The sequence below is a fragment of the Pundamilia nyererei genome, unplaced genomic scaffold, assembly GCF_000239375.1.
Source record: "Pundamilia nyererei isolate P.nyererei 1_Seehausen unplaced genomic scaffold, PunNye1.0 scaffold00066, whole genome shotgun sequence".
In the NCBI taxonomy this organism is placed as follows: domain Eukaryota; kingdom Metazoa; phylum Chordata; class Actinopteri; order Cichliformes; family Cichlidae; genus Pundamilia; species Pundamilia nyererei.
In genome coordinates, this window is record NW_005187467.1 from 1780656 (window position 1) to 1805976 (window position 25321).

The window sequence follows — 25321 nt, forward strand, 5'->3', positions numbered from 1 at the left end:
GACAATGAGCTGTTGCTCTACAGGCATACGTGTGACCTCACCTCTGTGGTTCTTCCTTCTCCTTATCCGCAGCTTCTCATTCATGTTCTTCCTATTATGTTTTAGCACATATCGCCAGAGAGGCAGCACTCACCCCGTCCATCAGTTCTACCTCTGAACTAAGCCTCGCAATCCTTTGGTACATGACACGGGCTGTGATTTTACTACTCTATCACATTTATACAGCAACAAAACAAAGCACCACAGCCATGTAGCTCATAAAACTGAAACAAATGAATGAGAACATATGCAAATAACTTGGCAATTTCTCACTGAGGCAACAGTGAAAAAAACAAGCATTTTTGGTACACAATAATTACTGTAAAACTCTGGAAAATCCTTGAGGGACTTCTTTATGTCAGTGATTAAAGAGACTTATGATTATGCCTAAAGCTGCGCACAGAGACAAGAGCAAAATCTAGTCAAGGCCATTACATTAAGGATTAATATCCTCAATATTTGCCTGCAGCCAGGTCTTGACAAGTTATTCCCTGGATGTCAAGGCCTGTCTCTTAAAATTACCCTGTGGGGGCCCCTGGTAGGTGGCTCTGCCATCACATTAGCTTAATCCCCTCAGATGTGTCTGCTCTGCTATCAGTTATGGGATGTGATGATGGCAGTAGAGGGAGAGACGGGAAGAAAGCGCTGCCTTCCAACCTGATTACCCCTGCCATCCAGGTCTGCCTTATTACATCTAGGCCAGATAACAAGCAGGAATTAGTCCACATGTTAATGAGGATGGGCTAGACAAACTGGCTAACATCTGAGGAGGAGTAGGTAGAGTGAAAGAGACATCTGTGTTGTCCCTGGTCACAGCCAAAAGGACAAACGAAAACGGGCTGTCTCAAATCAATTGGGTGAAACTCTGGCATGTTGATGAGAATGAGGGGATAGCAAAAGGCTCTGACCATGTCTGTGTCATTACAGCTCAGGATCAGAGGGGATCCAGGGATTTTAATACATAACAACTGAGCTGTTTCTCCCTCAAACCCTTAAGAAAACTTCAGACGAACTCCTCCTTCAGACCTAAAAATACTACCTTTAGCCCATGCACTGCAGCAAAAGCGAAACAGGAGCATTTGATGTAAATCCCTATTCAAGCAACCACTATGGATACCTGATGAGTCTAAAAACCCACTATTTTAAAAGGTGCAAAAATGTATTTAGGAGGAAGGGTGCATTCACGCAGCCATTAAATTTTCTCGGTTACATAATGTTACTCGGTATGTTTTGATTCAAATTTGTAATAGCAAAGACTGTAAAGCATGCCAGCATGATAATGTATTCATGATTAATATTTAACATAATTTAAAATTCTCTTTCAAGTGTTGTGTAATGCAGAGATAGAGCAGCATGTAATCAAACTGAATTTCCTTGCAGCAAAATGAGAGGAGGTAAAAAAAAAAGAAAAAAAGAGCAAAAAAAAAAAAAACGACTTTATTTCCCAGAGATGTTATTATTCTATCCAGTGAGGTATAATATTTCCATTTGAAAAATCAAACTTGATGGCAATTCTCAATCATACTTTGGTTAACACGTTTGCTAAAACGATCAAAACCATAAAGTTGCTCAGTTCTGCAGCAGGCACCAAACAGAGTAGAATGGGAAAAGAAAGACTTCATTGCATAGTTTCCACATCAGGTCAGATTATGATGATGACAGTGAACGCTGGAAATTGCTCCAAGACTACGGGCGGGAGGGGAATTATTGCCACAACAAAGACTGGAGCTGAGGTTCATTGTGTAAGCGCCTAAAATCAAAGGTTTCCATGTGAAATGTCACTGTTGGCTGTTGCTTTTTGGAAGTAAACTCCCAGAGTCTGCAACGCTGCAGTGGGTGAAATCAATGTGAGCGCTCACATGTTACCGTAACACTATTAAGACAGTTACCGTGGGAGCAGATGAACAAAAAATATGGGCACACTGCTAAGGTGTAAATATGAGGTCCCACGTTTCTCTTTTGGCTTTTATTTATTTGATTTCTTTATTTTTTTTCCTCACGATGGCTAATTCCATCAAATCCCATCCTCCACACTCCACACTGGTTATTGAAAACCAGAGGTAGGGGGCTGTTGACTGGGATGTAGGAAAAAGATTACTGAGAAAGAAAAAAACCCAAAAACATTCTTTCACATAATGTTCATGAGCCAAGCTGTTAGAAAGAAGTGTGCTGTTGTGAGAGGCAGCTACCTCAGGCTCTCCTTCTGCATGCACGCTGTTATAGTCAGATACTTCTCATCCTTCTTATTATCCCGTCCTAAGCTAACACTGCTACACCCCGATCTGCACAAACACACAGTTGGGGATTTGTGTCAGTTAGCGTGTGGTTGTCAGCTATAGATATGCTTCTCGACCTTTTGTGCCTTTCCAAGTGAGATTGAAGATTTCCTTTATTGCGACTGTTCTTGAATGTTTCAAGATGTTCTCACATTTTGTGACCTAAATCGAATGTCCTGAGTCCTGGTGTGAAACCTACTCAAGTTACAGACACACGACGGTCACAAGCACTAAAGCTAATTAACCATAAACAGCATTTTACTGCATGGAACTTCACATTCTCTTTGCTGCAAAACAGATTCTCTGAAAGAATTTAAAAGTCTTGAATTACGAGTCGTTTCGTTTCATTGAGGTCTTTGAGGTATTTCAGAGCTTTTCCCAAAGCACAGAAAGGAAATCGTCTCTTTCAGACAACATGAACAGCAGATGGTCTCATGATGAAATCGTTGCAGGACTCCGCTATAAGCTGTCATGAGAATAGTTAGTGGAATAAACCACAAGTCTGTCACAGAGCCTTTGCTGCAGCTAGATGACACTCTGAGACTGACAGAAAGGATGACAAATATGAGAAATATACAACAACAGCTTGCATCGACACACAGAGGCAGGCAGAGGAGTTATCACACCTAATACCCCCCCAAAATAAACTGACCCGCTGAAATGTCTGTGCGATCAAATCTACCTCTAAAGCAAAGAATTAGTGAACATAAAAGTTCCATTACAGATACGAACTATTCTGTAGCCTGTCACTTTAATAACCACTCTGATTTCCTCCTGTAGCTTTCAGCATGTGGAGCAGATTTCTCTTCACAGATGGGGTGATGGTGACAGGAGGTTATGTCAGAGAGAGCTTTTGTGCATGCACTCCTTATGAACATTGTAACCACTGCGAGGGTTTTTAGTGTAATGTTATGATTAAACTATAATGGTCCATATATGCTATGCCTGATGGTTGTACAGCATTTATCTCTATTGATGAATATTCTACCACATTATGTAGAATATATGTTGATGGTCTTTGTGTTTCTTTACTGTCTCTATAGATACTTTCCCAAACTAGTCCACTTGATTTTTATACTGTGTTCAGCTGGTATTACTGTAATAGGGGTCCAAGCAGCAGAGCTGTTGGATAAGCCCTAGTATTCCTGCATTGGTGTCTTCTTTCTTCTTTTAACATTTAACGCTCTCTTGAGTGCCACCCATAGGTCAAAGTCGGAGGTGTGATTATAAGCATAACTATGGAAGCCCGTTTCCGCCACTAAAAAGAAAAAAGTACCCATAACTTGAAATTTCGACTTATTAACTCAAAATTTTGAGAAAAGTCACTTGAAATTTCGAGTTAGCGCTGCCAATCAGTAATCTATGTGAATGACATCATTTCCTTTTTACCTGGAAGCTGAAGCCCTCAGCTACAAATGCTACAGCTAAGCTACCAAAATTACAGCCAGTCATTAATGCACAAATTGCTGATTATTTTCAGCGTGGCTTCACAAATGATGAATTCCTTGAGTTATTAGCTGAATCACATGGCTCTACTATCAGCAAACGTACTCTCAAAAGCGCCAATTTGTTGCGATCCGGTTTTGAGTGCGCATTCCTCTGCGCCATATCTTTCTGGGTAACAAGAAAATGACGTCATTCATGTAGATTAATGATTGGCAGAGCTAACTCGAAACTTCGAGGAAGATAACTCGAAACTTCGAGGAAGATAACTCGAAATTTCGAGTTATGGTTCCTTTTTTTTTTAGTGGCGGAAACGGGCTTCCATACATAACTTCTGAAACACATATTTGGTTTTCAAAAATGAGATATTAGTTTAGAGTATTCTGCGACATCAATTTCTAGTATGTTGGAAATTTTGCTGAAGTTGGAACACTTTTACAGGCTATAATATTTTTCTAGTCTTGACTTTAACTGCAACAAAATGTCTTCAGATTGGATTTTACAGGCAGGTTTTTTTCTTTTTTCTTTTTTTAAAAAGACTGTTTTTTTTAGTCTTTGCCAAAATTGTTAGAGATGATCACCAGACCAAGCCACAACTAAGTTGTCTGAAGGATCTTTGGATATTCTGAAGTGTTTGTTTGTTACAGCAATAATCAGCTAAACAGGAGGTCACATTATATCTACAGAACTGTTCTGTGTATTATTGTAAAACCTGTAGCCCTTCCTGGTATTCTCCCTCCAGCAAATGTGTCCTTTCACTACTTGGGAGTAATGAAATGCCTTTCCCTAACAGCCACACTTTGAACATAATGATATCAAATTGTCATGGCAACTGTGCCCGGCTGAACTACTAAGTCCACTAGTCGTTGCTTGAGCCCATTCAAAAGTTTTGCACTGATCTGCATGCATGCTTTTTTAAAATTCAGTTTTATCTACTGCTCCAGTGCAACTGAAGTCAAATGAACTGTACTGAAAAGCCAAATTTGTTACTTAGTGAGCTTGGTTTTTTTTTGTTTTTTTACTATTTCAGCACTCCTCTAAGCTGTCATGATAGGGTAGTTAGTGGAATTCACCAGAATGCTGTTGCAGAGGCAAGGCAGGAACTCATAATCTTTAGAAATCTGCCAGCACCATCATCCACAGACCCCGTGTGTGCTTTCCACAGAGGTGATTAAGGATCCAAAGAGCTAGCTTTCTTTAGTAGCATCAATCATGACCTCAGGTCAAATTTAAAGATTCCCCTTAGCTTTCCGGGAGATCAGGAGAGGTTCAAGTGTGTCTCTATCTGGGAGGTATGTTTGTTTGCCTTACTGCATTTCGCCAGCAACCACTGTTTGTAGAGCGTGCCCCCCCCATTTTTGAAGTTTTGTTTCAGTTGCTTTGGCAGCCAGCTGATGCTTTATAAGCTTCAGGGGTGGATGAGGCGAAGAAGAGGAGGAAAGGGCTGGATAGTGAGTGCAGTGCAGAATATATGAGGCCAGGCAACTTATTCATGATCGAGTTTCAATTGATCTCCGTGTGGTCATTATCGGAATGACTATGTCAGGGCTAATAGCTTGTCTGAAAGGCTCTTCTATGAACTTGAAAGAGTTGGGTTAAATAGATTTAACCAAATACAATCAGCCTCACATATCAGTGTACAATCCAGAAAATCTGCTCTAATATAGTGATCTTTCTTCTGCCTCTGCTTGCCTCAGATTTCATCATCACAGTTGAGCACTTTTTTCAAATCAAATTATTGCCTGCCTAAAAAGCATACAGAGAAGTGTTTTATTCCATCACGGCTAAGCCATTGTTCCCCATCTTTTTTTCTCTGTCAATGCTTTTTTACCTGAATGAAAAACTGCCCCCTTTTCATATCCCCCCACATTCTCTGATTCAGGCAGTGCTGATGCCTTTTGTCAAGCTTTCTTGCTCTCTGTCAAGACCCAAGGAATTTCTTTACCCTCTTTCATGCCCCGAGACAATACCATTCAAGGTTATCATTCAAGAGGCCAAAAAGGGCAAGGGGAAAAAATGCAGAGGCTAAAGCTGGAGAGAATTTTTGTGGCCAGGGAATTGGAGTGTGGATGTGCCTGAGTGAGCTGGCTTAATGTAAGACAGTCCCTTTTGGGCTTGGAAGATCATCCAAAAGAAGTAGGAAAATGTAAGAGCAACCACACCTGGGAAGACAGTCTTGTTCTTCTATTAATATACCCTTTGCTCAGCATATGTGTTAAGACTTTTACTTACCAGAAACAGGCCAAAGATGGATAAAAACTACACGATCAATAAACTGCTTCATTACTCCAGGAAATGCATGAAACGTGACTCTAGCCACATTGTCATTCTCTCCGTGTTTATCTTCCAGAGCTATAATGAAAAGCACCAGGGGTTCACAGTGTCATATCAGCCTAAAGAGGCCAGTGTGACTAATCTGTTCACAGACCCGTCCCTGCATGTCGAGGCATGAATTCTCTTTCATTTAAAAAACAAGACAAACAATAACATGTAACGTTTCCCTGCCTGCTTTTTAAAAAAAATCTTATTTTGATTGGCTCCGTCATTCAAGTTGGACTGGCTTAGTCGTTCTAGCAGGGCTTACTCCTGTGTGAGCATTTTTGCTGGAAAAGTTGGGGAATTTTTTGTGAGTGAGAAAGGGATCTGGAGTTTCACTTGAAAGGAGCAGTGAGATGGTTAGATGGAGGAAAAGGGGGGTGCAGAGACAGGAGGGATTTAAATAGGGTATGTGAAGTATGTGATATTTGATGTGCACAGTGAAGCATATAAATATTTGCTGCTGCTGCAAGTGACTGGCATTTGGCTGCAGCTGACTGTTAGTCTTCTGATTGGTTTTCCAGTCATTAAAGAGTATCAAGTATTTTTAGTTTATTCATGTTATTTTGTTAAGTAGCTACCTCTGCGATCCTGCCACATACAGGGCAGCTGGAAAAGACATAGTGGGAAAGATGCTTTTCCTGTTCTTTTTGAGGTGTTTTCATACTTGTACTGTTGAGTCTGTGGAAACTGAAATCTGGTTTTCTTTCCCCTTGGTACAGTCCATTTGTGCAGATGTTAACACAGCAATCACACTCAAGTACAGTGTGATCCGATCTTGATCTGACCCAGCTACCAAACTGTACATGGTACGGTTTGAGCAACATGTCTTCCACATAGCCACATATGCTTTGCATTCTGGGATGTGGCTGATTACCATAGACATGCAGGAGTAAATTCTCCCTGTTATCCACTAGTTACGAACATGGCACCTTCTTCCTATATTTACTTTTGTTCTCCCTGCTCCAGACACATGTGGCCAATAAGTGGATCAAGGGCTCTCGCATGGTTTGTAGCGACACATTTTTGATTCCCTTGGTGTTTCCTGTTTGCTAGAAAAAGCCACAACTTTACAAACTCATAATTCAGACCAGAGTAAACGAACTACAGGTGAAAAAACATCCTTACTTGGTACCCAGGGGCTGGACCATGGCCAACTTCCAAGCAGAACTTCAGATTCATTTAAACTACACACAATTACCTCTGTTATTTGCACAGTTATTGTTAAAATTACAAGTTTAAAAACCGCACCCTTTCTGACATCCCTACATCCATCATATTACATCATATGCTGACAGTCTGTTAGACACACCAAGGACTCTATAACTGCACCCTCTCAGCCTGGCAGGCCTTTTGTGTCCCTGCCATTATACTGAAAACAAAGAAAACAGAACCATCAAGATGGTTGATACATTAGTGTAGTTGAATTTAAGTTAACCTAATTCATTGAATCCTTTCAGCAGAATATTAGTACTACAGTTTTAGTTTGATCTGTAATTGCATTTATTTGTCTTTATGTATAAGGAAAAACCCACTGAACCAACCACCCATTCAACAAGCTACAAATTCTAAGAAATAAGCCTTTGGAACGACTTTTTGCATCCCAAGTGTCGATGTGGACGCTGCATCACATGTGCTGTGAGCCAACGCAACCGCCTTCACTGCAGTTTTTTTTCTATTATGTCATTATTATGCTGACAAAATCTGCCCAGAACGACATGCAAAGTATTGCCAAAGTACGGCAGATGGCGTCTTCTGCCATGATGAAACTGACAGACAGACTCACGAGGTGAAAACAGTACCTGCCACACTGTCACAGCTAATAATAAACTGAATAAATTTGTTGCCTACTGCATGATGGTTGACTACACACAGAAACTCTGCTAGTCCGCAGCTTCTGTTTAGTTTCATGTTTCTCCATGATTTGCTTCACAATTTGAATATCAAACACAGGAAACTCTATTACTGACCCGGTCGGTGAGATCAGAGCACTGTGACAAACACAGTCTGACTATTCATTCAGAGTGTGACCATCATCTCCATGACGCACCCACCTCATCTTCTCTTTGGTATTTGCTTCCGGCCCACAAAAAAGGTCAAACTGATAGAAACACTCACACACCCACATTATTATTTCATGCTCATATGATGTCTGTGTGGTTTTACTTTTATGTCATCCTGCAAACCTACATATTTTTTCATGTATTCTCTCATTGTTTGGCTTATTTGCCTTTTGTCTGTTGAACATCAGTTGCCCTCCAGGAATGACTTTAAAGTAAGCTGAACAAAAGCGAATTAGAGTGTTTTAAATATCCATCAACAACCCTTATGCCGTTTAGTGGCTAATCAAATTAACATTTTGTCAACTGTATCTTGATTTAGCAAGTCAATTTAGTAAGTTCCTTACATTGTCAGAGATATATAGTATATGAGACGATCTTACAGAGTTTAGTTGACGAAATTTGGACTATGCTTTAGGATAATTTTGTCATTAGTAGGCGTGACAAATATTTTCTACAAGCAGAACTTAGGGCAGAGATAAACCCGTGGTAGTTAAAATGTACTTATAAGTTAGGGCTGTGGAAAAACTTGAGTAAATCAAAAACTTTAATGACTAATGACTTTAATGATTGATGTAATCAGTTTCAATGACCAAAAATAAGTCAGAAATGATGAACAGCAGGTCTAGTTTGCCTGTGCCCCTCTGCTGTTAACTCAGTCTCATTTCTCTCCTGGTCCACCCATCAGTCAACATCACTGGCCCTGGGCGGAAAGAGCAGTTTGTGTTTTATTGATGTGTTTCAGTGCTTTTGCTAAAGGCGTTCTGTCAAGAGCTGGCCTTATCTAATCACACCATTCATTTGTCACACAGTTTCCTACTACAACCAGTAATTAATAAAAACACCAATTACACAACAAAATGAACTTCTGCTTCATCGGGCGTGATCAAAACCTCTCTCGGTCTGCTAGCCCAGGAGAACAACACGGTGCAGAAAATGTGCACAAGCTGAAAATGGGCTGTGCTAAATACGTAGCAAGTAACTTTCAAAAGAGAACATCCTGTGGATGCGTGCGGAGAATGAGCTTTTCACACAAGGGCGTAGATATTTTCTGTATGTCTCACCCTTTCCACTGACAAACCCATGGCTCTCTGCAAGCGTAACAATGTCTCCTCTGATCTCATACTGCAAATTGGATATCATTCCCCCTCCTTTTGGCTAAGATGAGAGTGCAAGTAGGAGGTATGGAAAAAGAAAGAAAGAAAAGAATTTCAGCAGCATCCAAGAGAAATTTCTCCTTTTTATTTTCCAAATGCTACTCATTTAGTTTTCCTTAAATGCAATGCATACTTTAACCTTTCTCTTAAATGTAGTCACCTCTGTGCTAAAGCTAGTGTGTAAAATCCGGAAAATTATATTCATACTGTATATCTTAGAAACCCTACCATTCCTGGATCACTTGACTTCTACTGTTATCAATTTGCTGCCTCATTCCCCCCCCCCAAAGTCCAAAGAAAGATTAGCTTTTGAGCTATCTAGCAATATTTTAATGACTTATTATCACTATGAAGCTTGGTGGCAGGGTGGTGACAGTAAGCTACTTTGCTTGCACATGACACAGATGGAATCAAAGACAACTCTCAGGCTATTCTGGGCAACAGTTTTTCAGCCCTCTTTCAAATCAATTTTCAGTAATTAAAAGAAAGACGAAGAATGTGCTAAATAACATGCATCTATGGCAAAGTGTTGAAGAAATGATCTGCATGGCAGCCTGGAATCTCTGTAAGTCATAGCTTTTCCATCAAGAGTCAAATGAAGAAGAAAATGTATGTTGAGCACAACAGAGCCAAAGGCGATGAAAATCCTCCTCAGGGTAGGATCTACTTTATAGGGTCCTGTGTAGCTGTTTTAACTGGGTCATATCTGATGTGTCGAGTAGCTCCCTCCTCCCACTGACAGAGCCTTACAGAAAAGCATAATGGTGTGCCATGTGTCCGAAAGCCAGCATATACCTACAGCACTGCATTCCTTTCTTAATTACCCTTTATAATGAGCAAAAAGCATGCTAGCACAAGGCCTTCTAGGGAGAGGCAAATGAAAGACATTGCAATCTACGCTGTAATATTCATGTTAATAGCATCCAAATATGCAATGAATGTTTTAGTATCCTCCATGCAGACACTGCCAGATATCAAAATGCCTTTGACAGTACTGGGTCTCATCATGTGAGCTGCTCCATACCGCAAACACAAAGAGCCTCCTTTCAAAAGACAATGCAACGCTTCAGGGATCAAGGAAAAACTGACTCCCAATGCCAAGTGTAGCTACAAAGTACTCCACAGCCTGTGTTTAAAATCCCGGCCCACTACATTCACGCTGCCTTCTGGGACACACACCAGGCTAGCTCACCACCAGGGATTTAGTTGGATTGAGTTTAAGCAGCCTTACTCTGCTCTCTAAAATCAAATATTCCCTAAACTAACAGGTCACTCTCGCTTCCAGGGTTTCATTGTGTGGGTGTGATGTGAAAACCGTTCAGCAAGAGCGGGCTCTCTTAGGACCTGGGGCCAATTCTAAAGCCTTGAATATGTGTATGGATATCACCAGAACATAGATAACATATACATATATATATATATAAAAATGTAGTAAACAATTTCTGAAGGTAAATAAGGCTTTATACTGAGAAAAGAAAAAATGTTTCATAACTACATACCGTCTCTTAATGTCTATTTTCAGTCCGCATGCTAAGCTAAGCTAACTATGAGATGATGGAAGTTTTGCATTTCCCATCCCCACATACTAACAACTTCAAAAGTCAAACATTTTTTTTAGTGTCTTACTTATTTACAACCACCCATCCATTCTCTTCTGCTTATCCAATTCAGATCACATGTGGAAATTACTTTTAAAAGAAATAACTTCTTATGCATTAATGGTGAATGGTTATATGATAAAGCTCGAGTGGCTCCTCTTTCATGTTCTGCCGTACTATTGACATTTAAGAGCCCTTGAGGAAGAGAATAGCAGAAATGAGAGCACATTATGCAACATGTCAAGTAGTCTGTGAGCAATACAAAAGGGCAAATGGAGAGCCAGAGATCAGATTATATGTGCTCATATAATCATGTGTGCTCATGACATTTTGTATGATACTGAATTGGTATTGTGATCCTATAATCTTATAATATCTGGTTTATCCTGTCCACTCAAGGATGAAAAGCTTTCTGCCACAGTGACTTTACAGATTGAAACCAAACAGATGTCAAGAAAAGGCTACTGGTTCTATTTCAGGTGAAGTTTTACCATTACAATACTTTATATTGCTATGCCATCCATGACAGTGCAGTAAGTACTGAGGTAAAATGAAGCTAATGCTCTTACATTGTAGGAGACTGTGCTGATGAAATTATAGCTTCCTTGTGAACTCTTGTATTTTGGGCAGTGCTGTTAGACTCACAAATGATATAATATCATCTGAAAAAAGTCCAGTTTCTCGACACTGAGCGGTTGGAAAAGCGACATGACAGAGAAACTTGTTTGAGTCACTTTGGTCTTAAAATCTCAGATGCGGTAAAGCATGATGAAATATACAGAGTCCCTGAAGTCGTTTCCAAAACTAGTGATTATTTTTTTCCTTCTTCATTAGACTACTAGCTAAATGTGATGACTTAATTCCTGTTTTGACATGCACTTAAATTCCATGTTCATCTTGATAAACAGTTTCTAATTTGTCAGTTAAGCCCTTAGGCAGAATAAATCAAAAACATTTAAGGTAAAGAAATAAAAGCGTCTGGATGAGAATGAACTCCGACAAATTAAAACCCAAAGGGTTGGGCGATAGCGGGTGGACTGAAAATGAAGCACTTTATATGGGTAATTATAGAAAATACAGACAACAACCACAAATATGTGAAATGGCATTGCTTTGCTTAGTGCCGCATACATTTAGGAAAAAGCGAAAAGCCACACTCTAACGCAGGATGATAAATGGATAGGTTATTTATCATATTTTTAAAGGAAAATGAAAAGGTGGTATACTGGTCAAGTTTGTTTTTACTATGCCCCAGACAATAAAGACCTAACACCTCTATTACACTTGTGCCTCCCACAACCATATGGCTTCAATCTGCAGCAGGCATTCATGCCATAAGAGCAGTGGATCATATGAATCCACACATTATAGCAAGGCCACAAGGACGAATGAAAATCAATAGTTCCCTGGGACTTTCCAATACTGCCTTTCACCGAGGAATATTATATATATATATATATATATATATGCGCAGTAAGATGTGGGAACAATGGTCTTTAAGCATGGTTGGTTTGCTCCACTACTCATGGTGTTTTTAATTTTCCACTATCCCACTGCCTTCTGCTTAATTAACTCTGGACTAACAGCAGTGTATGCCTGGGTATCGTATAACTTGGCAGACAGACCTCTCAGTTTCTCTTAAAGAAACAACATTAGGAAGACAATGCAAAGCAAAGCTAGACTTCAATTTCTCAAAATTCGTTATTTCTAACTCACTTAAATGGTTTCACAACACCTTGAAATTTAATAGTAAAGTCTAAGATTGTAGTTAAAACAAACAAAAAAGCCTGTGGATGCATAAAAAGAAAAAATCAATTTTGACCAAAGTGAACAAACTTGGACTCAACTGAAGGAATGAAATGCAAAAATTCAGTCAGCTGCCACTTCACATATACATTAAATTGAACTAAATTACTAAATACATTTAGTAAGATTAAAGTTTCAGTTCCACAAATGTTCCACAATAGAAGTGAAGCACAATGACATGGCATCCAGAAGTAATAGAAGTACAGGACAGATTGCTACTCACAGTGTTAAATTACAGTTGGAAAGCGTTAAATTACACCAATATCTCAAATTGTGAATACAATTATCAGCAATCTTTCTGAATTATATATATTATATTAAGTTACTTTCCAACCCATGGTGTATTAGTTCTGTACAAACAGAGTTATAAAATTCCATTTTTTAAGATCCATCTGTATTCATGAACATGAACCAGTGTCTTCAGAAGCTTAAATTGGAAGATAAAACTCGGGTCCGCTACACTGATGATGTATTAGAGAGCTGCTTTGTGGAATAAAACTATGAAATTTCACAGCAAAATTAACTTTGCGTCATTATAAAGCTCTCAGCGATGAGGCTCTCGCCTCCATAATGTCATGCATCCACAAAGGCTCACTGTCAATAGAACTCGGGTCACAAAACATCCCCTGATTGATTCAGTCTGAGTGTCTTTGGATCAAAGAGGGGCTTGTTCCTACTCACAAATTATGACTGATTTGTCCTAGATCGTAGGTTACTGCATGTGCACAGTCATCATTTTCTTTTTTTTGTCTTGAATGTTTATTACTGTAACCCTGTTATGGCAGCTTGACTGTGACTGAATAGGCTGCTAAGGGCTGTTGAGAATGTACCACAGGACATTTCAGAGCTAGTCACTCTGATTGATTGAGCCATAAAGAGTTTGTCCATGGGGTTAACAGGACCCGGACAAAAGATTAAGAGTCTGTTGAGTGTTGATTAATGGTCGAGGATATAACCTCTGGCCAGTGGTGCTGAAAGATTTATATAAACAGGGTCTCAGCAGCAAAATATTTTACACACACTGAATTGGAGTAATCTAAAGTCGGCGAGAACAAAACAATTACAGGATATCCGCGGGACATGAGCTAAATCAAAACAGAATTGTCACAACTCTGTAATCGGACAAACAAGTGTATTATTAACTGACAGAAGAGGTAGAACAAAAGCAAGCTAGGAAATAGGATGAACCATAAAATAGAACTGAAATGGAACAGCCTCACTTTCATTTTTCGTTTTCTAAGTGAGAAGGAATGTGATGACGGGGGGAGAAAAATTTCCTCTGCATATTTATACAGGACGTTGTCTGTGTCAAGCCCTGCCCCACCCCCTGGACTTGGACTGCCTGATTAGCATTCAGAGAATTCATTAAGACACAATCGCTGGTCTATGGGAACATGGGAATTCTTGATGGAGGAGAGGTTGAGTTCAGCCCGCTGGGTAACTTACTACAGAGAAAAACACCCCATCCCCCCAAACCTGAAGGTCACCCACGTCCTTACTCTGCTACTGATCTGATGGATCAGAGACACACAGCCAATGCGGAGGAGGGGGGATTTCTTAAGATCTTTATTTGCACACGCTCTGTTGTTTCCAGCATCCGAAAAATGTGCACTAACTCTGCCTGAGAAAAAGGCATGACTAAACGCTAGTCTGACTTTTGCCTTGACTACCCCCAAAGGCAATCTCCCACAGTCCATCAGTTCCATGTTATAAAAGTGTTTCCCTTGTAAGCTATAAAAAAATATATAAATAAAATCTGACTTTTATGCTCGCACACCATCCATCCTTCAAAGTTGTACCCCCACCCCACTTTCCCCAACTATTAAAATCAATGTAAAGATGAATGAACCGCAGAAACCAAGGGGACATTGGGTAGACAAATTCTTCCGGCTGCGCCAATGGGTCATACATTAGGAAGGCGAGCTTTGGTTGCAACCCAGTGATGAATCATTCCTCAGGGAAGTACTACACACTTCAGCCCGTTTAATAAAAAACACCAAAAAAGTGTCCCGCATGAAAGCTTCACAATAATAAATCACAAGCGATGCATGCAGCGACGCTGCACAAATCCAGCAGTTTGGCTTTGGTCTCCGCTCACTGCTGGACTGTCATTCTGCTATTTCTTTCATCCCGCTGTGGTTGCTTTGATTTGCAGCACAAATATGAATCTTTTTGTCATTACCTCCTTCCTCAGAAAATGATTTCAAATTATAAAGGAATTATCCAGCAGAGGGACAAATACTTCCCTGGGGTTTAATATCACAATTTATGCTTAAGTGTTTCTCTTGAAGTGGTCTCTTGATGGCTGATTAAATTTTAAGCATGCATTAGTTTTAAGGGTTTCACAGTAAAATTAATTACCAGTATACCAGTATGGGGGGTAAAACGAAGAACTGTTGTAAAAGTCCACAACAAATACCCCTAAGAGACATTTGTGCCACATCCTCAAGCCTCCTTCTTTGCTTTTTTTTACCACTACATGGAAGAAAGACTTTGATCATCCACTGCATCTCACTCAGAAAAAGAAGATGAAAACAGAGTCGGGGCATAAGAGTTGGGGTTTTTCACACGAGGGAATGCAGAGCGGTAGGAAAATGAGGTGAACAGCAGCCACAAAAAGAGAGCAGAAAACCTCCAGCAGCTGCAGCACCCTCGACAGGAAACTAAGCTGCTGAAGCAAGTGTCAAACAAAACAAATTGCTTAAACCCCTGTGACACGTTGCGAGGTCTCATGACAAGAGTGGAAATTAAGTTGCCACAGACAGAGAATGCCATGGCTAGATCACCAATATGAAGAATAATGCTGACTCTGATGGCAGTGGTGAGGTGTGTGCATTAGTGTGCTTACGAGGTATCGCTTCACACATGAGAATTAATTCATAAATCACTAGACATGTGGCTCCTTTGTCCAACAAGGGATTGGAATTCTTTTATGCACCATGTTCTGTTTTTTGTAATGGAGCCAAAGCTAAAATAGACTTCCTCTCAGCAGGGACTAGAGTATTCTGTCTCAAAAGATCCCTTCTTCTCTCAGAACCCAGGCATGGCTGACACGAATGTGACAGCACGAGTGAGTCAACATACCCAGGCAGTGCACTTTCTTTCATTTAGGAAGGAGGGAGCGCTTCAAAGTTCAGCTTATGGAGTAAAGAAAGAATAAAGAACAATGAAGAGCAGTATGTGCTGGCTAAAAAGGCACTTTGAGATGGAGAGAAACTGAAATGGCAGCAACAAAAGAAACAATTTATACATTCGAGTTCATGTCAAGAAGAAGAGAAAAAGTATTTAATGGCCCTCAGGTGACTCATTTATTAATACAGCCGTAATTCACTTTTTGTAGATGAGGTTTGGTTTTCAGTGTTCTTCACTATGTTCATCGTCCGTGGCGAATCCCTTCATGGAAAAACTTTGCTGAACTACAGAGTCTATAGAAAGGCAAAGGGTAAGAATGAGCCATTACTCACACTAGAGCTAAAAAGGCACAAATGCAAGAAGACGTAAAAAAATACCAAGGTTGATGTATGGGATGTATTTCAGTGAAAACTGCAACAAAGAAATGAGTGTGTTCCCATGAGTGTGTGTGACTAAGATCAGGAGCATGTTGCAAAGGTTTAAGGTACCCATTACTGCTGAGTATAGCAGCAATGGGATTAGTGGTACCCGGAGGGCACAGATGGCACCGAAATCCTCCGAGCCGTTCTGAAAAGGTCACACAAAATACAGGAGAGACCCCCCCACCTACTCACCCAACCATTCACTGCTGCTAACAGATTCCTCGGGCAGGATTGTGCTCGGGCTTTTAGTCTCTCATCAATCCTCTGAATGCTCCACAATCATTCTTTTCAAGTGCGGAACAGAGGCAGGAACAGAAATGCCTTTAAAATGTCAAACGACAACAGACCTGAGTTGCAGTGTCATTGATGATATCGTGGCGAGGGCTGAATTCAATGAGAAACATGTGGCACTATAGAGGAAAACAGGTTTATCAAAGCTCTTTTGTTGAAATGTTTAATAAGACATGAAATGCAAGAAAGAAAGGACAGACGCAGAGAGATGTATAAAAAGAAATCAGTTCCAATAAATACGAATTGAGCTGATGGGCAGCTTTTAATCCCATTTGAAGGGCATTTTTGACCCCTTCATTTCTCATTCATTTGTCTCTGTCATGGTGAATGTAGTCATGTTAGGTCTGCAGAAAGGAGGTTTGCATTCCTCCTCTGTTGTGCATTTCCTGCCACCATACGGCTGCACTGTCCCCAGGTGCCGGCTTGTCCGCCAGGACCATATGGCAAGGCCAGCAAAGCAGGTAGTGAGCTCCAAGACACTACCAGTGTCGCCAGTGTTCATGTTTTCTCCAAAAATACAAATATAGAATAATGAGTTAAAATATACAGACTAAGACATATGGACAACACCATGTCCCATGGGACATGGTGGGGCACGGATGTGATGTGGCTTCCAACATTAAACCTCACGAAAGTAAGGAAGGAAGGTAAGAACCTCTGTAAATCACTACAATTTATTTGATACCTTAGCACTAAGGCTGGGTTTCAATTATTGATTTTCCGATTAAAATCGATTTTAGCTTGAATAACGCGATATCGACAGAGATGGGCAGTAACACGTTACTGTATTCTGATTACTTTTTCAAGTAACGAGTAAAGTAGGGGATTACTATTGCAAAAACGGTAATTAGATTACCGTTACTTTCCCGTAGGAACGCTGCGTTACTGCGTTACTAAAACCGTGATTCTTTGCGAGAATGTCTCATGACAGTGATTTAAGCGAGTGCGCCGTTAGTGACAACAGCTGTGTGCAGATCAACAATGGATCACATATCGATTGTGGGAGAGAGTATGAGCGTGCAGCGTTTAAAGCGTGGAAGTACTGACCTTACTTTGAGTTTGATTCCATAAAAAGTGACAAAAACATTAGTGTCCGTTGTGCGTGGGAAGAAAACTTCTTTTTACAGCGAAAAAAACCCCTAAACTTCCGAGCAAGCACCGAGAGCGCAACGATGTAATGGGAAACTCACAGAGAAACTCGAGGATTCTTCCACTGACCGCGGCACACCTGCACCAGGGTAAACCTCCGCCTACCGCAGTCCTGCTTTACAGGTAAAAATAGAGCAACAGGACCGCTGAGTCTTTGACTTTATTTATTTTCTGCTGTGTTTTACTTGCATCTATTTGAAAGACTGAGTGTAAACACAAAAAATATTTTATTTTATGTGCAGGAATGTGCAGAAAATAGATTTACATGTTAAACAAATTTCTTCTAGTCAGAGAATGTTGCATATAATTAAATTTTTGCTTGATGCATAAAGTTAAAAGATTAAAACTGATAAAACAAGTTTAAAAAAAGAGACTTTTCCATTTGATTACATTTTGTATGATGGATTGTAGAAAAAGTAGAATTGGGCTGAAAGATCTATCGCTTTATCACCTCTTCAGGTTGTAAATCGTGTTTTTAAAAGGTAACTAAGTAACTAAGTAATTAATTATTTTTGAAAATAAGTAATCAGTAAAGTAACGGGATTACTTTTTTGGGGAAGTAATCAGTAATTAGTTACTGATTACTTTTTCCAAGTAACTTGACCAACACTGGATATCGATTCATTAAATCCTGAATCACTTTTTAAATATAAATGTATTTGCCAGAATCTCAGGTTAAAGCTTTCGTTTCAACAACCACCAAACAGCTAAAACAGCAAACGAGAGCAGATAAACGGATTCAACACAAAGACGTAAACACAAAGCGTGGACCCAACGCAACAGAATCTGTAAGATGTTGAAAGCAGACACCTCACAGATTCTGATGCAGCAGGTTTTGTCACTATCTGACCAAAATTGACTGAACCAGCCACAAAAGAAGATCAAAACTACGCTTCACATTTGATAAATATCGTCATTAATTCCCTCTTACCTTTGCTGTTTTGCTTCCACCATGATAAAAATCACACTTCCTCCACAGCCCTCTCTCTCTCTCAGTGCACTTCAAGAACATTTTCCAATCTCAAATATCAGTTTTCTGTCTTGTCTTATTATGCACCAGTCTATTGTTGTGTACAGCGCTGTCAGCCGCTGTTTTTTTTTATTAGAAAATGACCTGAGACAAGAAAGCCCAATTTCTGCTGTTCAAAACCGAAGAAATGTAAACTTTTTAAAACTATACCAAACTGCAAAATGCTTAGCTGTGTCTCTAATAAAACCTCTGTAACTTTGCTCTGCTTGACTTCAGTTTTTGATCTACTGCAGAATATTTTTAAGGCAGTTATCTGCTACAAAAAGCCAGGCCAGGAAAATCTCCTTCATGTGTTCTGTGCTTTATCCTTAGTTACTTTGGCACAAAGGCGCCTGCTGTGATGCTTACACCTGATAAATGATCAGAATTATAATATTTCTGACTGTCTGAGGCAAAATTTCCCCAATTCGATTCAGTTCTAATCAAATCGGGACCTTGTGAATCGGAATCAAATCGATTATAGAAATCAGTGACGATACCCAGCTCTACTTAGCACAGACAATTTAAACAAAACTTTCTAAAATGATCCTAAGAAATGCACGGTACTGTGCAAGAGTCCTCATTTCTTCTGACTTTCTTATAAGTAGTCCTGAGCAATAGCCTTCCAGACTTTCTAAAGGTCTTTTCAAGTTTTTTCTTTCGACATTACCTGCTTTTTTGCTTATTTTTAGTCTGGTACCTGACTATTTTCAAAGAAGTATTTGTTTTGTTTTTAAACCACTTCTCACTGACCTATGACTCATTCAAGTATAAAAAGGCAACTAACTCATAAGACCCTGATAAGCCAAAGATGTGTCTACACATAACAGGTCATTTAAACTCAATATAAAAACAATTCTTAATTGTAACTTTAGGGACTTTGTTACTAGCAGCCTGTCACAAAAAATGCCAAATATTATTTTTGCATCGACAATGTGATTCCCAAAGAGCTATTAGCATTTGGTATATCTTGGAATACTGTGTAATGTGTCCTTTAACAACTTTTGGGGAAACTGGACAAGTGGAGGGCAAAAGAATAAGAATCACGGCTAAAAAACTATCTAGAGCAGATGAACAGTATCTGAAAGACATGTGCTCAAAAAACAGGGAAAAATCCAACAAAGACCTGACACAGGAGCTGAGAGACTCATGTGGCTCTTCAGTTAATCTTCTGTTCACCAAAGCCTCATTAGAAATGGTCTAAATGGAATGCAGGCTGCCAGGGAAAAAAGGCTAAAGTATACTAAATTACACATGAACTGAACTGAAAATCAGTGGCAGCAGGTGAGTGATGAGTCCAAACTTAAAATGTTTTGTTAAAAATGATCACCAGTATGTACAGAATTGGGGCTTCTCATAATTGATGGAATTATGAATGCAGAAAAGTACCATTATATTTTGATGGAACATGCAGTGCCATCTGGAAAGCATCTGATTGGCAAAAGCTTCTTTTTTTTTTTTTTACCATTAAAATGATCCCAAAAACGCTGCCAATGTAGTAAAAGCATACCTGGATAGAAACACACACAAAGGGACAGCCCACAGTCCAAACCTCAACATTACTGAAGCAGTGTGGGATCATGTTGACAAAGAATAGAAGAAAAGGCAACAACATCCAAAGAAGAGCTCCAAGAACCCCAGAGAATTATTTCTAAAGACTACTTAAAGAAATTACAAGAACGATTGCCTTTCAGGTTGGGTTGAAGAATACAACAACAACAACAACTTTATTTATATAGCACATTTAAGACCGAAGGTGCACCAAAGTGCTTCATAAAAAGGTTATAACATAACAGATATATGACCATAACAGAGTACAAATAAGCTAACAAATGAGAAATACTGGTTAAACAAAAATACAGATTAAATAAGAAATAGTAGAGTAGAGTAGAGTATTCATAAATATTACGTGGTACATCAATAGAAGATAAATAGGGGTGGCCATACCAAGATTTGTACAAACTACCTTATACCTTATGTACTGTATACACTGCATACACTTTTTATGCATTTTTCCACATTTCAATAAATGGCTACACCTATTCTCCTTATATAAAAAAATGAGGACTGGATCAAGACTTTTGCACGGCACTATATGCATCTTTTCATTCATTTCATACCAATTAAGTATCGGGGCAGCTTAGTAAAGTGAGATCATAAATCAGGTCTTACTTAAAGGCAAAACAAATAAGGGACTGCAGCTGCCTCTCTCGTGTCTGACCAGTTTTTGTGGGTAATTTATGAAAAGTGCTGACAAAAACTGCCGCATATTTTTCCAGTTGAAGATGGAAATCTGATTGAAAGATTAACGACAGCCAAATGAGTGGTATTTTCATCCAGTCAAGGGCAGGAAGACTATATAATGTAACATGAGTGAAGGAGAGATCTGTCAGTCAAGTATTGTGCAGCTTGGTTGAAATTCTTGCCAGGCCACAACGAGCAAAGTGAAACTTGCGGCTTGGCAGTGCGACCAGACCATTTATTCCAAAGGACAGAAATTACAAGGTGCGGTGCAAAAGTATTTTGGTCAGTACATATTGAACTGCTCAACTAAAATTCCTTTTGCACTTCACCCTGGCAACACAACACATACACTTGTCCGTCAGCTCCTTAGCTTTAGAAGTTTGGGAGGAGCACCAACATCAGACATCCCCGGTTAACATTTTCCACCGGTTGTGTTTTGTCTGAAAAACAACCAACAGTGTAAGAATGAAACCATCTTGTGGAAGGAAGTGTGAACCCACCTCTGGAGAGAAATCTTCAAACCAATTTACCCAACCCTGGTGGCCAGATGGGAAGGCGGAATATGCGTTATGATATGAAGACGAAACATTTGGACTCTGCGATTACATGTCATGCATTAAATGGTGTTACACCTCACATCTAAGGAAATATAACTGTTGGTTAAGTTGTTTTAGTGATGACAAAAAACAAAAACTAATAAAAACGATCAAAGGCAGGATGGAATTTGACGTTCCAATTAGTAATCTGTTCACATGAGAGCCTCTCATGGAGCCTACAGTAGATTAAATGCATTATGTAGCAACTCATATCTGTGTCAAGACGCAAGGAGTGATAGAGAATCAGCACCAGCCCTGACATCTGTGACTGATTACAACTTGTAATGTTCCAGTGATAAATGTGTGAACAAGAGGCGGTGATGAATATAACACTGTTCCCCAAGGAAGAGGGACCTTTCATTACATGTCTTATTACTGTCTCTTCCTACTGATGGCTTAATTGATCCTTATGGGCCAACAAACAACCCCCTCCTCCATCCATCCACAGAATATGATACTCAATGCAAGGAGAAAAAAAAAAACCCCAACCACAGTAGCTTTTAACCCAACAAGCCCCTTTGTTCATCATTCAATTACAGCGCTTTAAGGCAGTGAGCCTCGTGTAATATTGAGTAGTTGCTAGACCATAAAGGTGAATGCAGCATTTTATCGCATACTTTAATTTATATTGGCCATAACTTATTTTTCTCCAGAACAGAAACCATGGAAATAGTGCCACTGGTCTGACTGGCATGTCCTACTGCCAGAGCTTCCTCTGCTGTGGTGCGTGCTAAACTGAGCGCCTTCATGGATGAATTCAGAGGAGAAATGCAAAGCATGGAAGAATAGCGCTCCTTTCTGCCCACAGAGGTTGACCATGGCCATATGCTGCAGCTTATTATTCTGCTGTCTTCCATTGTATTTATAGCAAGGGGAACTTGATTTAGATCTGCTCCATGTGGTGATTTGCTGTAGGGATGGGTGCCACATCTTCCGCTCTTCTATATAATCTCCCCTTTCTCTGCTTACTGGCCTTTATTTAAAGATAGTAAGTGAGATAGCAGTGCATCGTTTTTCTCGCTCCGTCTTTCTTTGACACCAGCTGCTGCTGTGCACTTTATGATGCTGGTTGGGAGAAAATGGGAAGGGGGGGGGGATAAAAAAGAATCCCTCCCACTTTCTCTGGTGGTATGCAAAGATTCCACAGGCGGCCTCCAGAGCCCCTATCCTTCCACAACCCTCCCCCAGCCTCGGCTTCCATCAACCTTCAGTGGCCTCTGAAAGAGCGGGGTAAAGAGTGGAGGTAACAGAGCTGGGGTCTAAGGCAAAGAAGAGGAACAAGCGTATTAAAAAACAGCTTCACAGTTGACGTCAACGGCTGCATCATATATAGATGTGCAGCAGGGTTTCCAAGGATTTGTTCCCACAAAGGTAACAAGTGTGGGTGGCAATTTCTTTCATATAAATACACTCTTTGGAAATGTAGGGCAGGATAGCCAAGCTGCCAAAACACGATTTTGTGATCTAATGAAGTCTTCATATAGGCGCTGTCGATAAAAAAAATAGACTAGTGAAATAAAATTCTGTCCGTTTCTGACCATTTTTGCAGGACAGGCACGAGCCCATTTCAACTGTAATTACATTTTGGAGGAGATCATAATACCTCCTAATGGGAGGGAAAGTCATTACAATGGACAACTGGTAATGTGATCGTCTACCCATGACTGACACTCAATTCAAATCTTTCTTTAAATGCCCTTATTTCATTACCCTCTAATGTATTCTTTACTCAGTGTGCCGGTGCAGAGAGAAGTGGGAGAGATGAGGGAAGGGACGGTTAAAGATGAGCTTCTATCTCAAATGCCTCATTTCATGGTTATTTTTCTGCTGAAAAAAGTTCAAACTGGGGAAATTCTAATCTGATAATCAGTATCTGGCTGGAGCTGAAACAGGCAGCTTGTCTCCTTTGCCTCACTGTTAAGCCATCACGTTTACTAAAGCTGTATTTGACTTCCACTTGAAAGGAACAAACAGTGAGCTCGGCCTGTAGCAGCTTTGTCAGGGGCAACATGTCATTCATTTTGCCACAATTGCAAGACTTTCTGAGTGTACTTGCCAGAGTAAACAACTTACCATAAGGCTGACTGTCTGTCTTCAGCAGAAGGCAAGAACTATAACATTGTGCTCTGCACAGTTGGAACAAAAAACAGCAGCAAGGCTGTGTTCAGTTCTATTTCTTTTAAGAAAAATCGGAAATTGTTCACGGTAAGCTGTTTGTAGTTAAGAGAAGGAACAAAATGTTTAAGAATTTAAGAAAATTAACCGTGCAAAATGACTGTGCAAAATGTTTCATCTGCTGTTTTCTAAAGATGTAGAGTCACATAGTGCTGCTATAACAGGCTGTAAAAGCCTCTGGCTACGATCCAATGGGTGCATTCTGTGACAGTACACACAATGCACCTATTGGACTGTAGTTTAGTGTGCATTGTGCGGAAGAAAACATAAACAAACAAGCACACAAATGACTTGCAAACAGTTCTTTGTCTTCCTAGAATCTTTGTGTAATGGAGAGCAAACACGGATGGGGAACATCTTTGGATGTTTCTGCACCATCTGCAAGTGTTTGCATAACTGGAAGACTGATTGCTTGCTCTAACCTGTCAATGTGGTGATGCCAGGACTGAAATATACAGGAAGAAAATTTTAAAAACACATATATATATTCAACATTGTTTGAGCAAACATGTATGTGTGATGTGTGAGCAGCTTCCAAAACAAACAGAAGACAAACATGACAACAGGAAACTGCACAAAGAGCACAGCTAGTGAAATTTCCCATGCTATTCGCTCATCATCACCTCAGTGTGATGCAGTATCACACCGGCTTGTTTCCTCTGAAGAAGCTGGAGGGGATGGCCCTTTTCTGCGCAGGGAGAGAGGACAATCTTCACTTATTTTCAAAAGCTCACCGACACGTGGGAAGATACGGGCCACTGCTTCAGTGGCCACCTGGAGACCAGATGAAGGCTCCGGGGTTTAGCATCCCTTGCATATGCAAGCGCAACAGGATAGGCGTGAGGATGGTCTCACGCCTGTAGCCTGTCTTGAAGACGAATGAAGCGGTGGTGCTGGGCCTTGGGGCCTCACTGTGGGTACCTCACTGTTGGGCTGGTAGATTAGGTCTGGATCGCACTTGACATGCCACGGGAGAAAACAATTGGATGGAGGGGAAAGAGAGGGGAGAGGTTTCTCTACTACAAAGTGGAGCAGCTACCGTGTGATTATGTCCTTGTTTATAAAGATATTATAAAAGGTATATTTAATCCTTGCAAGTCAAGTAACCGATCGTTTAATAAACAAGATCTGAAATACATTTATTAGGTAAAACTATTAGCTTTTAAATCGTATTTTCTCTGGTTAATATCAGTGTGAATGGAATATCCTTAAGTAATGGCTGTTGAACAAAACAAAAAGCCTTAGCTATGTTAAGCTTTCATTTGTGCTGTTTAGGCCATTAGAAAATAATAATAATAATAGATTGCCTTTCTAAGTGTTTTATATTATCATTGGAGAGACCACATTAGCAGCCACTCAAGTGACAGCAGCCTATTTTCCCCTGCTCATTTCGCCACCCCCACCTACTACTCCTTCCCTGGAGATATATAGCCAGCCATATACATGCCAATGAATCACACTCCTGCTCTGCACACACAAGTTGCCCTTGGTTAGGTGTTACTTATCAAGCTCAAGGTCTAACACTGGGGTAATTATCACAAAGAGCTGAGCCATGGGAGTATGTTAGACGATGATATGTTTAGCTAAGGTGTAAGGAGGGGGGGGGGG

General features: G+C 40.1%; 1 protein-coding gene across 1 annotated transcript in view; it reads right to left on the reverse strand.

Annotated features, from left to right (window-relative positions):
* The window catches only part of lhfpl6 (LHFPL tetraspan subfamily member 6), a 46643-nt gene that overhangs the window by 4563 nt on the left and 16759 nt on the right, over positions 1 to 25321 (reverse strand). The window lies entirely within an intron of this gene.